The 17,712-nt window shown below is 45.0% G+C and overlaps 1 pseudogene; it reads left to right on the top strand.

The window, feature by feature from the left end:
- The first annotated feature begins 16,831 nt into the window (after positions 1-16,831).
- On the top strand, positions 16,832-16,949 carry LOC124556843 (annotated as a pseudogene).
- The last annotated feature ends 763 nt before the right edge of the window (positions 16,950-17,712 follow it).

Genomic DNA, 17,712 nt, shown 5'->3' with positions numbered 1-17,712 from the left:
ACGACGTGGCATGGACTTGACTAATGTCTCAAGCATCGTTGGAGGGAAATGACACCATGAATTCTGCATTACTGTCCATAAATCCCTAAGAGTACGAGGGGTATGGAGGTCTCTTCTGAACAGCACGTTGCAAGGCATCACAGATATGCTCAATAGTGCTCATATCTGTGGAGTTTGGCGGCCAGTGGAAGGTTTTAAACTCAGAAGAGTGTCCCTGGAGCCACTCTGTAGCAGTTCGGGACGTGTGTGGTCTCACATTGTCCTGTTGGAATTGCCCAAGTCCATCGGAATGCACAATTGACATGAATGGATGCAGGTGATCAAACAGGAGCTTATGTACGTGTCACCTACCAGGATCGTATCTAGACTATCAGGAGTCCCACATCACTCCAACTGCGCACGGTCCACACAATTACAGAACCTCCACCAGCTTGAATAGCCTCCTATGACATGCAGGGTCCATGGATTCATGAGGTTGTCTCCATACCCGCACACGTCCATCCGCTCGATACAATTTGAAACGAGACTCTTCTGACCGGCAACACGTTTCCCGTCATCAACAGCCCAGTGTCGGTGTTGACGGGCCCAGGCGAGGCTTAAAACTTTGTGTCGTGCACTCATCAAGGGTACACGAGTGGGCCTTCAGCTCCGAAGCCCATATCCACGATGTTCCGTTGAATGGTTCGCACGCTGATACTTGTTAATGTCCCAGCACTGAAATCTGCACCAATCAGTGGAAGAGCTACACTTCTGTGACGTTGAACGATTCTCTCCAGTCGCCGTTGGTCCCGTTCTTGTAGGATCTTTATCCGGCCGCGGCGAAGTCAGAGATTTGATGTTTTACCGTTTTCCTGATATTCACGGTACACTAGTGAAACGGTCGTATGGGAAAATCCCCACTTCGTCGCTAACTCGAAGATGCTGAGTTCCATCGCTAATGCACCGAATATAATACCACGTTCAAACTGACTTAAAGCTTGATAGCCTGTCATTATAGCAGCAGTTAGCCATCTAACCACTGCGCCAGATACTTACTGTCTTACAAAGCCGTTGCCGACCGCAACGCCGTATTCTGCCTGCTTTTTGGCGCTTCAGTGTACAACGCATGACAGCAGACATTGCTTCCACCACCGTACGGAATGCCGACACTGCCATAAACCAAAATACACACAGCAATGTTGCATGTAAAAGAAACGCAAAGTAATCTCTGTTCTACACTAATCTTGACTTGCGAAAGTAAGGATAAATATGACATCTTATTCTGAAGCTGTATTCAGTCCTCCTGGCAAGCCTCACAGGAGCCACTGATGAAAGTGACAGAATCACACGGCGAAACGCACAGTGCAAAACATACCTCATTGTAACCATCTGTCCTCCAATGAACATGCAGCTAAACGCTTCATCACTCATAACTCTGACAAAGACTGTCTTCTGCAAGTCAGAACAGAGAGTCGCATTCAGAGCACAAACCGCATTTTCTTTTTCGTGCAGGTTTGTTACAAATTTGTACCATTTGTACCGTACTGGTGCTTCAGACATTCTGATCAATGAAGATACTAGTGCGAAATTGGAACACACAACTACGAAAACTTCGCCCCCACCTCATGGCCTACAGTGGCAAAACTATCTCTATTCTGGAGAGTGCACTTACCAAGCAAAATATAGAAATGCTACCACATCAGTGTCATTCATACTGGTACAGGCGAGTGTTAATCCCAATTACACTCCTGGAAATGGAAAAAAGGACACATTGACACCGGTGTGTCAGACCCACCATACTTGCTCCGGACACTGCGAGAGGGCTGGACAAGCAATGATCACACGCACGGCACAGCGGACACACCACGAATCGCGGTGTTGGCCGTCGAATGGCGCTAGCTGCGCAGCATTTGTGCACCGCCGCCGTCAGTGTCAGCCAGTTTGCCGTGGCATACGGAGCTCCATCGCAGTCTTTAACACTGGTAGCATGCCGCGACAGCGTGGACGTGAACCGTATGTGCAGTTGACGGACTTTGAGCGAGGGCGTATAGTGGGCATGCGGGAGGCCGGGTGGACGTACCGCCGAATTGCTCAACACGTGAGGCGTGAGGTCTCCACAGTACATCGATGTTGTCGCCAGTGGTCGGCGGAAGGTGCACGTGCCCGTCGACCTGGGACCGGACCGCAGCGACGCACGGATGCACGCCAAGACCGTAGGATCCTACGCAGTGCCGTAGGGGACCGCACCGCCACTTCCCAGCAAATTAGGGACACTGTTGCTCCTGGGGTATCGGCGAGGACCATTCGCAACCGTCTCCATGAAGCTGGGCTACGGTCCCGCACACCGTTAGGCCGTCTTCCGCTCACGCCCCAACATCGTGCAGCCCGCCTCCAGTGGTGTCGCGACAGGCGTGAATGGAGGGACGAATGGAGACGTTTCGTCTTCAGCGATGAGAGTCGCTTCTGCCTTGGTGCCAATGATGGTCGTATGCGTGTTTGGCGCCGTGCAGGTGAGCGCCACAATCAGGACTGCTTACGACCGAGGCACACAGGGCCAACACCCGGCATCATGGTGTGGGGAGCGATCTCCTACACTGGCCGTACACCACTGGTGACCGTCGAGGGGACACTGAATAGTGCACGGTACATCCAAACCGTCATCGAACCCATCGTTCTACCATTCCTAGACCGGCAAGGGAACTTGCTGTTCCAACAGGACAATGCACGTCCGCATGTATCCCGTGCCACCCAACGTGCTCTAGAAGGTGTAAGTCAACTACCCTGTCCAGCAAGATCTCCGGATCTGTCCCCCATTGAGCATGTTTGGGACTGGATGAAGCGTCGTCTTACGCGGTCTGCACGTCCAGCACGAACGCTGGTCCAACTGAGGCGCCAGGTGGAAATGGCATGGCAAGCCGTTCCACAGGACTACATCCAGCATCTCTACGATCGTCTCCATGGGAGAATAGCACCCAGCATTGCTGCGAAAGGTGGATATACACTGTACTAGTGCCGACATTGTGCATGCTCTGTTGCCTGTGTCTGTGTGCCTGTGGTTCTGTCAGTGTGATCATGTGATGTATCTGACCCCAGGAATGTGTCAATAAAGTTTCCCCTTCCTGGGACAATGAATTCACGGTGTTCTTATTTCAATTTCCAGGAGTGTATTTTGACGTGAGTGCTTTTGATTTATTTTGTTTGGATTTTCAGGACACTGTGTATGCTACTGACACGTTACGTTCTCATGTCAGAACTCATGAGTTACGTTAAAATGTAGACACTAGTTCCACAGAACACTGGGACATGCGAAAAATTTTCATGCACACATCGTGATCAAAGACAATGCGAAACCTAAGTTTTACTACACTCGTCCGGAAGCCCACGCAGTTCGTGATGAAGTTGCTTCTGAACTCAACAGACCCAAACAAATCGGTGTTCTGATACCCGTATCTGAAAATCTGTGTGCCCTTGTGATCAAAATAAAATCGAACGGAAGTTCATGCTCTGTGGCGACTTTAAAGCTACAGTTAACGCTCAGACAGTGATTGATTGTTTCCTGCTTCCACGTACTGACGAGGTAATGGATTGCCCAGCAGGTGGACGATTACTTCCAAAATTTGATTTAGCTGATGCTTATCTTCAACTTCTCCTTGATGACGAAACAAAACAATTTTCGGAGTTTAACACGCACGTCGGCTTGTATCAATGACAGCACCTTTCCTTCGCAAACTCCTCAACACCTGAGTTAAACACTTTCTTGAACAAGTGACGTCGAAAGTTTCGTCCCATTCATTTTATGTAGATGACACCATTGTATCCAGACAACGCTGGAAAAGCATCTACAAAATTTTGTATATCTTTTTAAAATTTTAAGTGACACAGGACTGAAGTGTAATTTACAGAAGTGCTCATTTTTTATTACTGAAACTGAATACTTGGGACGTGTCACTGACGCCCAAGGAACTCGTCCCTCGACTAAACATTTAGACGCCATACGGAGATTACTTTCTCCTACAAATGACAAGAACTCCAAGCTATTCATCGAAAACTGACATATTACATCAAATTCGTTCCAAACGCAGTGCAAATTGCTGCTCTTTTGGTTCAGCTCTATTGTAAAAATTTTCCTTCTAAATGGACTGAAAGACACGAACAATCTTTTCAGAAATAAACTCCTGGAACTTGAAATAAGAACACCGTGAATTCATTGTCCCAGGAAGGGGAAACTTTATTGACACATTCCTGGGGTCAGATACATCACATGATCACACTGACAGAACCACAGGCACATAGACACAGGCAACAGAGCATGCACAATGTCGGCACTAGTACAGTGTATATCCACCTTTCGCAGCAATGCAGGCTGCTATTCTCCCATGGAGACGATCGTAGAGATGCTGGATGTAGTCCTGTGGAACGGCTTGCCATGCCATTTCCACCTGGCGCCTCAGTTGGACCAGCGTTCGTGCTGGACGTGCAGACCGCGTGAGACGACGCTTCATCCAGTCCCAAACATGCTCAATGGGGGACAGATCCGGAGATCTTGCTGGCCAGGGTAGTTGACTTACACCTTCTAGAGCACGTTGGGTGGCACGGGATACATGCGGACGTGCATTGTCCTGTTGGAACAGCAAGTTCCCTTGCCGGTCTAGGAATGGTAGAACGATGGGTTCGATGACGGTTTGGATGTACCGTGCACTATTCAGTGTCCCCTCGACGGTCACCAGTGGTGTACGGCCAGTGTAGGAGATCGCTCCCCACACCATGATGCCGGGTGTTGGCCCTGTGTGCCTCGGTCGTAAGCAGTCCTGATTGTGGCGCTCACCTGCACGGCGCCAAACACGCATACGACCATCATTGGCACCAAGGCAGAAGCGACTCTCATCGCTGAAGACGAAACGTCTCCATTCGTCCCTCCATTGACGCCTGTCGCGACACCACTGGAGGCGAGCTGCACGATGTTGGGACGTGAGCGGAGGACGGCCTAACGGTGTGCGGGACCGTAGCCCAGCTTCATGGAGACGGTTGCGAATGGTCCTCACCGATACCCCAGGAGCAACAGTGTCCCTAATTTGCTGGGAAGTGGCGGTGCGGTCCCCTACGGCACTGCGGAGGATCCTACGGTCTTGGCGTGCATCCGTGCATCGCTGCGGTCCGGTCCCAGGTCGACGGGCACGTGCACCTTCCGCCGACCACTGGCGACAACATCGATGTACTGTGGAGACCTCACGCCCCACGTGTTGAGCAATTCGGCGGTACGTCCACCCGGCCTCCCGCATGCCCACTATACGCCCTCGCTCAAAGTCCGTCAACTGCACATACGGTTCACGTCCACGCTGTCGCGGCATGCTACCAGTGTTAAAGACTGCGATGGAGCTCCGTATGCCACGGCAAACTGGCTGACACTGACGGCGGCGGTGCACAAATGCTGCGCAGCTAGCGCCATTCGACGGCCAACACCGCGGTTCGTGGTGTGTCCGCTGTGCCGTGCGTGAGATCATTGCTTGTACAGCCCTCTCGCAGTGTCCGGAGCACGTATGGTGGGTCTGACACACCGGTGTCAATGTGTTCTTTTTTCCATTTCCAGGAGTGTAGAAACATGCATTGCTTCATCACCCACGTCTTATGCATTTTGTTCCGTAAGAACCAGTAGCTCTCGTAGTTAGCGCATCACCACATGGAATAGTGATTGTTGTATCCCACAACGTTGTAAACAGGGAACATCCCATCACCATTCTTGTCTTACACATTGAACAAGGTCCAAGGCAGCAACTACAGTTAGCTGGAAAAGAAAGGTTTAGCCACAATCAACATCTGCGTGGTCTAAAATGTCTTCTTCTGCATCTACATCTACATCTACATCCACACTCCGCAAGCCACCTGACGGTGTGTGGCGGAGGGTACCTTGAGTACCTCTATCGGTTCTCCCTTCTATTCCAGTCTCGTATTGTTCGTGGAAAGAAGGATTGTCGGTATGCCTCTGTGTGGGCTCTAATCTCTCTGATTTTATCCTCATGGTCTCTTCGCGAGATATACGTAGGAGGGAGCAATATACTGCTTGACTCTTCGGTGAAGGTATGTTTGACAAAAGCCCGTACCGAGCTACTGAGCGTCTCTCCTGCAGAGTCTTCCACTGGAGTTTATCTATCATCTCCGTAACGCTTGTTACTGATCATAAGCCGCTGATTGCTCCCTTTCATCCAGGGGAAGATGTACCTGGCCGTACCTCACAAGCACTGCTGCGCTGGTCTCTCAGTCTGTTTATCAACATACACTTCTGACATCGTCAGCGCGGGGGTGATCTGCAGTATTATTGACGCTGAACAATCTCTCAACTGCCAAGAGCTCCAAAATCTTTTATTCATATGGATGAACGGTTTCGGCAATTCTCCGTTGTCATCTCTGGATCAGCAAAAGATGGGTCGAAAATGCTAGAATACAGCTACCAACAATACACACATAATTATGTCCACAATTCACAGAATAGATGTACTGATAGAGGAGATTATGTAATGATTAAACATAGGTATGTTGCTATTTTACATGCATCGTGAATTTAGGATATAATTACGTGTGCTGTTATGTTAGTAGCTGTATCCTAGCGTTTTCGGTCCCATATTTTGCAGATCCAAAGATGACAAACAGAGACTTGTCGAAACCGGTACCGATCGGTGCAGGGTAGTTGTTACCATGTCGGACTTGCATTCGCGAGGACGATGGCTCAAACCCACGTCCAGCCATCCTGATTTAGGTTATCCGTGATTTTCCTAAACTGCTTAAGGTAAATGCCGGGTTGGTTCCTTCGAAAGAGCACAGCCGCTTTCCTTAACCTTCTTGTCAATGGTACGCTAAACGCTAATCTCCTACTCGTCTTCGAAATCGGTCATCTACATGAATAAACGATTTTAATAATCTTTGCAGTTGAGAATCTTTCAGCGTTCAGTTGTCGATATGAAATTCTTTATCATCATAAGGCAAAGTATTTCAATGCAGTCATTTTGTTTCGCTTATCTATGAGAAATTATACGAATTTTGATGCATTAGATTCATCATTTTGATTTGCAAGCATTGCAGGCTTCTCGCCTTGACACTTGACGGTTCGCACAAGCTACTGCGCAAGATCATTCACAACGATTGCTCAAGATTACATTTGGATGAGTTAACTTAATAATCCGAAATAAAGCTCAGATTCTGTACTTTGCAAATAATACACACAATGCAACAGCCTTTCTCCTCAGCATGTTGCAATTCTATTGCATTTATCTAAGAAATCAAACTCAAATCCAATTCAAACATCCTTGCAACAACACGTATCCAACTCGCTCGCGGAAGGCCCACATGAGTAAACCTACGGTTAAGGCAACGCTTATCATCTTTTTAGACTCAAAAGGTATGGTTCGCAGCGAATTTTTGCCCCAAGGGCAAATAGTTACACTCAATTCCTCGCCTGGTTGTTGGGGAATAGGGTGCATCGCGAGAGGAAAGACATACCGAATAACTGGATTTTGTATCACGATAACGTGCTCAGCTACACGGGTCTTATCGCCCTGGCAACGCTGATACTGGACACCATATACATGTGATTGTTGTTCGTGCTCGGAACTGCGAATATATTTCATAACAGTTGTAGTCGGCACGATGCCTGATCCTTTGGACATGCATCGTTCTTCTTAAACAAGACAGGCACTGTCTCACCGTATTCATCTGCCGGTACCGAGCAGCGACTCTCAATTAAAGTGACCTTGCTTGTAAAGGAATTATACACGTGTGTCCGAACACACGTTGAGGCTGGCTCTGATTTGTGCATGGACAACCGAAGCAGTTAAGACTAGCGCTAATATAAAGTGGGAAACCCGGGTTTGAGTCACGATCTGCTACAAATTTTCGTTGTTGTCATATCCTTACACAACTGACTATGGTTCGGATTCCCAGCTGCGAATACGCTACTATCGCAAAGTATTGCACATATCTACTGAATTTTGAGAATTTTGGTACAGAATTTCTGAAAACACACGCGTCTTTGAAATTTGAAACATTTATTGAAAAAAATGGCTCTGAGCACTATGGGACTTAACATCTGTGATCATCAGTCCCCTAGAACTTAGAACTACTTAAACCTAACTAACCTAAGGACATCACACACATCCATGCCCGAGGCAGGATTCGAACCTGCGACCGCAGCAGTCGCGCGGTTCCGGACTGCGCGCCTAGAACCGCTAGACCACCGCGGCCGGCACACATTTATTGAAAGAGAGTAGCCCGCATCTCGTGGTCGTGCGGTAGCGTTCTCGCTTCCCACGCCCGGGTTCCCGGGTTCGATTCCCGGCGGGGTCAGGGATTTTCTCTGCCTCGTGATGGCTGGGTGTTGTGTGCTGTCCTTAGGTTAGTTAGGTTTAAGTAGTTCTAAGTTCTAGGGGACTGATGACCGTAGCAGTTAAGTCCCATAGTGCTCAGAGCCATTTGAGCCATTTTTTTTTTTTTTTGAAAGAGAGTAGTCAACAAGTGAGAAGGAACATGATAATAAAGGACAAGATTGTTTCTAATATTTTAATGCAAGGCAATATGTCAACATTACGTACATTACTATAGAATGATATGCCATGTCGCTGATGATATCAAATTTAAATATTAAATATTTTTATGATATTTCCATTTAATTTGGTCATGTGTAAAATATTATGTGTCACAAGTGCATTATACAGTAGGCATATTTTAAATAACCTTAATATTTTGTTGGATCCCCTTTGTCCCATATAACAGTCTTCACTTTGTCAGAGTCCGCCCCCGGTAGCTGAGTGGTCAGCGCGACAGAATGTCAATCGTAAGGGCTCGGGTTCGATTCTTGGCTGAGTCGGAGATTTTCTCCGCTCAGGGACTGGGTGTTGTGTTGTCCTAATCATCATCACTTCATCTCCATCGACGCCCAAGTTACCGAAGTGGCATCAAATCGAAAGACTTGCACCCGGCGAACGGTCCACCCGACGGGAGGCGCTAGTCAAACGACATTTTATTTTGTCAGACATGTAGTCGATCAATTTTCTATTGGTATTTATGTCAATTACATGGTGCCACACTCTCACGGTCACCTCCAACAGAGCCTGTTTCGTTGCAAGGTTCTTCTTCTGAACCATCTTCCCGACCAGTCGCCACAAATTGGATTAAGATCTGGCGAATTTACCGACCACAGAAATTCTCTGATATCCAATTCAGTCATGAGAGTACGAATCTGAAATTATAGATTTGGACGATATGTAGCAGCAGTTCCCATGTAAATTGAATCACAAAGATAAAATAACCAAAACTCACATTTTTTACGTGTGGCGTACAACCAGATCCTGTTGCAGAATCCACTGCACATCCAGGAATGCATCACATGCAGTGAACATCAGAGAGCGCCGAATCACAATTTCCTGTTCATCACTGTTCATTGTTCCCTGAACAAAGTAGAGCCTTCAAACACTTTGGTACGATATCATTCCTCCCCACACCATTACCGATGGAGTATGTTTGACTGTTCTTAAAAGGCAGTCTGGATCCATCCTTTCATTGGCTTCACAGCTAATGAGCTGCGGTGTGTCACTCACCATGAATCATCGGCTTTCATCTTAAAGTACCACAGTTCTCCACTGCTCTTTTGCCCAATTCACGTGCAGTTTGGCCCATGCTAGTCTCTCTCTCTCTTCCTTGCAGCAGTTAAAAATGACTTCTTCTTGGGGATTCTAGCTTTCATTCCCATGGCACATAGTCTTTTCCTAACAACTGATTAGCTGCAATCAACTCCCATTGCCTCTTGCCATGCTTTTTCCAGTTCAACGGAAGAAGCACTCCTGTTTTCTCCGGCTTAGTCGACGAAGTATTCTGTAGACCCGGGGCGAAAAAATGCAAGGACATCCGCTTCGCGGTAAATGTTCCATACCTCCTTTGGCCATCAAAATTTGCAGGTTTCATCTCACAGCTGACCTCGGACAGTTTAATGTCTTCGCAATTTCAGTGTTGTTTAGGTCTTCGTTGTGTGGAACCTCCATGCACGTTTTTTTTTTTTTTACGGGTTAATTCATGAGTTTTCACCACAACGGTGAATGCACATACACACAGTATGGCGAAAATTCAAAAAATCCAGCAATACTTTCAAACCAGAGCTAGCAAATGCCAAACTTCAGTTAACACAGATCACTTTCTGAGACAATATTGGGCAACATAAGGTCACATTGTTGCCAGGTATTGTCGGAAGGTGCCCCCTCCCCAAAAAATACATATACATTACTGCGAGAAGATATGTAACTAACACAAGAACATCATTGCAGTCAAGGGCGTGCAATACTTTAGAACAGTAGTTGTTTTTTGTTCCGAGGATAAAGAGAATCTTGAAGGACATCATCACGAGTCCTTATAGGGTGTGAAAGAGACCCTAAGGTGGTGCTTTATAGAACTTTTCGATAACGTTTTCCAGGGACACAATGTGAACTGGTCGAAGATCAGGCAGCAATATGTAGGTAAGGAAGGAATGTACTTTGAAGATTTTAAGTTTTTGTACCTTAAAAAGCAGTAAATTTCTTGAAAATATTATTCTTGGACTTTTGTGACAGAATCTGTACGTAAAATTCAAAAGAGAAGCCTTACAATGTACAGAGGTTCTGCCAGGTAAGCCTGCAAGAAGAAATCGCCTCAGCTGGTGTGAACGTACAAAGGCTACATAAATAAGCTCGCTGGTGGACAGCCTCTGGCGATTAAAAACAATTTTAGTATTATACTAAAGCACTACTCTTTTTAGTTCTTATTCATCTAAAATATATAAATTGTATTTCTCTAGTTTACTGTCTGATTTGGATAGCTAATAAGATCTTTTCTTCTAATATAGTCTTGTCGAAATTCTATTTCTATAGTAATTTTAGGATTATCAATTTAACATACGTTTCTATTGACTCTATAATTTTATAAAAGTCATCACAACGATAGTTCTTTCAGTTTAGCTGTCAAAACTGTGAATGTGGTCCTTGTGCAGTAATAAGAATCCTTCATGTTCTGTTCGCTGAAAGACATGCACTGGTCAAACTACGAATATTTTGACAAGTTACTCAGAGTAACGACTTTATGGTGGTTAACAGTGTTTTATGTCTTGGATACCAGTTATAGTGAGGTTTTACTGTACTCAGCTTCTTCATACTTAAAAATATTTATAACCTTTCGGAGCTTTTACGTAGACTAAAAAGCATTTTTTCTGTTTGTTTCGGAGATCTGAGGATCGAGGTCAATCAACCGAAACCGGTTCCTACCTACTTATACTGGATTCGATTGCGATGAAGACTATTAACATTTCTTACAAACAATACACATCGCCTCATATTACGGGGCCAGGTTTCACAAAGAATCATGTACTATTACAGCTGTATGATCACAGTGGTGGTGGTTAACTCCACAGTGACAAGCATCTACGACGCACATAGCCCCTGCTTGCGTAATGCGTTCCCAGCCGTATCTCTCGAACTCTTGTCTCTCAGAAATACGCGAAGACTACCAGTAATGTCTGCGAGCACGATTTCCGTTTCCTACTTCATCTAGGACGAGAGGGGATGCGACGGTAACATAATTTCGTGGTATTTTCGTCCTCATTCTTTACGTTCTGACGGTGACTTACGATATTACGTCGGAACGTCGACTGCAATCGATAGAGCGACGTGGTCGCAGCTCGGTTGCATTTGAGCATCGTTAGGTCTTTTGTGCGATATCTGAGATGTAACCTTACATTATGGAACAGACAGACATTCGATTTTGGTTATCTCTAGCCAAGTGCTTTTCAGCAGCTTTGGTTCAAAAAATGGCTCTGAGAACTATGGGACTTAACATCTTAGGTCATCAGTCCCCTAGAACTTAGAACTACTTAAACCTAACTAACCTAAGGACATCGCACACATCCATGCCTGAGGCAGGATTCGAACCCCTGACCGTAGCACTCGCGCGGTTCCGGACTGAAGCGCCTAGAACCGCTCGGCCACCGCGACCGGCAGCAGCTTTGGAACCCTTGTCCAGAAAACAGCGTAAAAGTACAGGCAGTGTTGTTGTTGTTGTTGTTGTTCTCTTCCTTGTGCTCGTAATTGCGTAATAATTAGTGCATCATAAGAAAAGTCAGACTATTGTAATTAAGGTATAAATTATTTAATCATGAAAACAGACAGCTGTTCACGTTATGAAATGTCATACAAAATCTATAGCCAAATATGAACGTCAGTAAAAACTGTAGACAGTACTGCGAGCAACGTATGGAAACCCAATTTCGACCATAGCTAACATATGGAATCGACGAAGCTCTGTACAATCTTTCCCAATCATCGCTCCAAGTCAATGCTTAAGCCTGGAAGCTGTCGTATGACGCTGATGATGTGCATAAAAGTCTTGGACGAAATCTTAATAAGCGCTGCGCTTTGTACTGTATGGTGATTAAGCCTGAGAAGCAATTCGTCGTCCATAAGTCCGATTAACTGTGAGTGGTCTCCAGATACAAATGACATCCCAAAACTATTTATTCTGCTTTGGGCTGGTTATCCATTCCTTTCAGATTTTCATACGATGTTGTTACCGATTCATCGCAGATTGAGCACTATCTTATTTTTGCGTCATGACGACACTGCTGTCATCACATCTTCAACTTAATATGAGGGTTGAATCAAAAGTAATGCCTCCAACTTCGTTAATTGGGTTTTGATGGGAATATCTTTATAAATCAAACGGAGAAATAATCCTTAGTATGCGATCTTTAATTACCAATGTTCACTTTTCCATATAATCACCAGCCAATTGCTTACGTTTCTGCCAACGACGAACAAGTTTTCTGAAGCCGTCACGGAAGAAGTCGACACTCTGTTTCCGCAACCACAGTCTCACAGTTCTCTCAACGTCTTCATCAGAAGCATAATGATGTCCCTGCAGATCGTCTTTCATTATCAGGAACAGTTGAAAGTCAGACAGTGCTAAATTTGGACTGTATGGATGATGCCGTAGGGTGGTGAAATTCAGTCTCTGAAGTTCTGCTGTGGTGGCACATGATACGTGTGGCCAAGCAAAGCAATAATGTGACCCACACGTTCTTGTGAAATGCCGACTGTGCCTGCCATTTCTCTCTCAGTGATACGACGATCGACCTGAATCAATGTGCCAACATTTTGCTTGTGAAACTCGGTGGTTGCTGTTACAGGACGTCCAACTCTTTGCTTGTCACGCAGGTCAGATGTTCGCGCCTCAACATCTTTAAACTGCTTTCATTCTCTGATGAATCTCCTTCGGGGTGACACCTTCTGCTGTCAAGAATTCAATGACTGCACGTTGCTTAAATCGCATTGGCCGACCGTCTGTGCAGGGTTCCATACTCTACACTATAACAACATAACCGTTCAGTGCGAAGGCTTCCCGCCAACTGGAGCTGTAGAGTAGAGGTTACGGAACAAGCCAGTACATGCCGCATACCAATACTGCCAACTGTTGAAAAGTTACGAAGGTGGAGGCATTGGCTCAAATGGCTCTGAGCACTACGGGACTTAACATCGGAGGTCATCAGTCCCCTAGAACTTAGAACTACTTAAAGTTAACTAACCTAAGGACATCACACACAGCCATGCCCGAGGCAGGATTCGAACCTGCGACTGTAGCGGTCGCGCGGTTCCAGACTGAAGCGCCTAGAATCGCTCGACCACTTCGGCCGGCGTGGAGGCATTGCTTTTCAGTCAACCCTCGTACATGGTGAGAATCAGGAATGTGTGCTCTGTCTGAGGATCGTGTAAACCGATGTTCTGTTTATTATCATTGGTGGCTCGTGGCTGAGATATTAGGTGGGGAGCCAGCAGGAAATAAAAATATACCTACATTTACCCATAGTTATCTTAATAAATGAGCTTACCTATTCCCTGTACACCACATCAATCCTTCGGTCATTCGAGGCTGCAAAATTGTCGATGATGCATTCATAAAAGGGCTCTGTTTTTATTAACTGCACTAGGAGTTCTTTCTTAATTGAAATATTCACTAAAAAAAGTCCTTCTCCTGCCATTGCACTCCTCAGGTATGTTTTTTATACACTTCAGGTAAAAAAAGCTTCTTTCCACAGTTCATAAGTATCCGCATAAATGACCTTACTTTCATTAAGCATTTCTAATGTCTTTTCGGTGGAAATCTTTTTGTGCTTCTCATCGGCATACAAAAGAGAGAGTTCGTTTCTTAAGCGTCGTGTCTTGGAGAATACAGACTCCAAGAAATTGTGCAAGTTCCAAGTGCACGAGAAGGAAAACACATGTGGTATTCTCCAAATTTTGTGGTATCAAGAAAACAAACCGATTTTTTAAAAACCGTGAATTTGAGATTCATTTCCATAAAAATATGATCCAAAATTTCGTAATACAAGGCTCGATACATCTGAACACATTCATTCTGAGAGAGGGAACTGTATTCTCGTGAGAGGTGCATATCTCCCATTTTGCTGGCCCATTAAAAATAACTACCAACTATTGTTCGTTTCTCTTGTTTCTTAGCGTATCACAAATAGTCATTTCTTTAGATTTGCGGTAGTGAACGCCCAAGACTTCTTCTGTGAAACATCGGACAGTATATCTGTCAAACCAAATATCTTATGAAATACTACTGCCAGATATGTAAATTCAAACTTGTTCATGTCTTTTAGAAAATCTCTACACGATGAGTGGAATTATCACCAAACTGTTCACAGCAAACTATCGTTTCGAAAACATCTTTCAGTTTTTCCCTATCATCCACGATTACACTCAACAATTTGGAGCTAGAGCTCCAGCTGATGGGTGTTATGGTTGGAATGCATGGTCTCGATACACAAGTAATTGCGTAAGTTCTCTTTTCTCAGCGACGGAAAAAGATAGGAATTCCAGTAACACTGTTGCAGGACTAGATCCAGACAGTAGATCTAGCAATGTACCAATACTGCGAAAGAAGTTTTGTTCTTGATTTTTGTTCTGGAATCTGAGTTGCCAGACATCACGTTTGCACCATCATGACGCTGCCCTAGTAATTGTGCACCAAGACGTTGTCCAAAGAAAGTTTCTACTATTTGGTCGGCACTTACATCATAGGAGCCTAAGAAACGCTCCACTGTAGATCCTTTAGCATTAACGAACCTCGGTATTAAAGGGCACTGAGACGCGTGTGTAATATCTGTTTTATTATCGACATGGACAGAAAAAATCCAGCAGTTTCCAACTCACTTTTTTCCAAGATAACTGATACAATCTAAAATGCAGGCGATTAGTTCATTTTGTATACTTTTTGAATCAACACTGAACACACGTTTTATCTTGGAATATTGCTTCTTTGTTTCTACAGGACTCCTTGCTAGCTGCGGCGTCAACAGTGTCATAAAATTCCCACGATTTATTGAGTCTATTGACTCGTTCTGACCGCGAAATGCTAATTCTCGCTTGTTTAAATAGAATAGTGCATTAACTACTAATTGTACGTAAAGGCAGTTTAAACGAACGTTTTCATTGAACTGTGTAATATACAGTCTGGCATTTTCCTTTAGGACAACTTTGAATTTCGATTCTTTTTACATTTTTCAAATTAATCTGGAACTTTAAATGCTCTGCCGAATCTGAGTGTTTGTGTAACGACCGTGCTGAATTTAGCAAAACGGCAAATCCTTCTCTAGTCCAAACGTTGCTTTTGTCGCTAAAAAACAAGCATGGCCAAAAACACAATTTCTGCAGTCAGGGCGCCCAATTACGGCAGCTCTATAAACCACGATTGTTTGAAACTAAGATTGTAGCACATACCCGAATATTTCACTTCTTTCTTACCACATATTTAAAGAGACTCAGTAGGGTGCCCACAATTTAAAACTTTCTAATAAAATACACACTACTTCATAAGCAGGATTCATATTTAAAAACATACAGCACTAAAGGTACTACAGATGGATACGTGCTCCTCGCACACAACCACTGCTATACAGTCTGGAACTGGAAGTGGACGGGAATAAAACTTAGGCCTACCTCACTTCATGCTCCCTCCACAGACGAACTCAAGCAGGAGGCGTTCCAGTTGCTACAGCAATCGTACAATTATGTTCGGCCTGGATCCGACCATGACGTGGGGCTGCGAGAAAAGAAGGAAAATTTTTGGATATTAGTGGTAAGGTCTAATGGGACCAAACTGCTGAGGTCATCAGTCCTACTTAATCTAACTTAAGCTAACTTACGCTAAGGACAACACACACATCTATGCCCGAGGGTGGACTCGAACCTCCGATGAGGGGAGCCGCACGAACCGTGACAAGACGCCTGAGACAGCGCGGCTATCCCGCGCTACAAAAAGGAAGGCTACTTCACTTTTCCAGGTCAGACTAACAGCATAAATTACATTCATTTATGCGACAGTCAATAGCAAGGAGTGTCAAATAGCACAATACACTACTTTAGATTAGTGCAAGATGATAATTTGTGTCCTCTTACGTCATCCCTTGCGATAGCTACGTCATTCGTGTACTATACGTAAACATTTCGGTGCAAGTGCTGATGTGATGGTCGCAATTGTTAAACCTTATTACAACTAACACATCAATATTTCCAGCACTGTACATACAAGAGAAAAACACCACACGTTTAGTTTGACTTCACCACCCAAAGCGACGTTGATAATTAATAATGGATGCAGAGCAGAAACAAGCTATACTCGTACAACATGATGTAAGATGAAAATAACTGAACGTTAACTGGAAAGTTATATCGTAAAATAATCAACTACGACACTGAAATTTCTTTGAAAATAAGTTAAGGTGTATATTTAGAAATGTTTCAGTTTCTTATGCTATTCTATTTTTGGCTTACCTAATTTTGCAAAAGGCAACGGCCTTGCCGCAGTGGATACACCGGTTCCCGTCAGATCACCGAAGTTAAGCGCTGTCGGGCGTGGTCAGCACTTGGATGGGTGACCATCCAGGCCGCCAAGCGCTGTTGCCATTTTTCGGGGTGCACTCAGCTTCGTGCTGTCAATTGAGGAGCTACTCGACAGAATAGTAGCGGCTCCAATCAAAGAAAACCATCATAACGACTAGGAGAGCGGTGTGCTGACCACATGCCCCTTCTATCCGCATCCTCATCTGAGGATGACACGGCGGTCGGGTGCTCCAGAAGGGCCACTTTTGGCTTGAAGACGGGGTGCAATTTTCCAAAACTCACTGGCTGCACTGTAGGTTTCGCTAAAGGCTGAGGTTGTATCTAAATCATACACAAACACATGTATAAGTTACTGGGCCGTTTCCTAGCTAACAGTGTAGCACTCTGTCACTGCTTATATATTAAACATTCAATCTAATGAATTATCAAACCATTTCCTGCATCATTAATGTGTGTTACAAATGGTCACCATGGCTGTCAGCATATTCCCATCCTTATCATCACTAAGGGCTCATTTCTTTGCCCGTTCCTCACAAGCTTCATCATCTGAAACATTTTCATGCTGTCAGATATTGTATTTATCCTCTCTATTTCATTGATCATGTTTGTCATGAATTTCCATTCGTTTGTCCTCTGAATACTATATGCTACTATTTTCATGTTCGGGCCAGCCGGTGTGGCCGTGTGGTTCTAGGCGCTTCAGTCTGGAACCGCGTGATCGCTCCGGTCGCAGGTTCGAATCCTGCCTAGGGCATGGATGTGTGTAATGGCCTTAGGTTAGTTAGGTTTAAGTAGTTCAAAGTTCTAGGGGACTGATGACCACAGA

The sequence above is a fragment of the Schistocerca americana genome, chromosome 1 (genome assembly GCF_021461395.2).
Source record: "Schistocerca americana isolate TAMUIC-IGC-003095 chromosome 1, iqSchAmer2.1, whole genome shotgun sequence".
NCBI lineage: Eukaryota > Metazoa > Arthropoda > Insecta > Orthoptera > Acrididae > Schistocerca > Schistocerca americana.
Note: the sequence above shows the minus strand (reverse complement) of the source record. Positions and strands in the feature narration are given on the sequence as shown.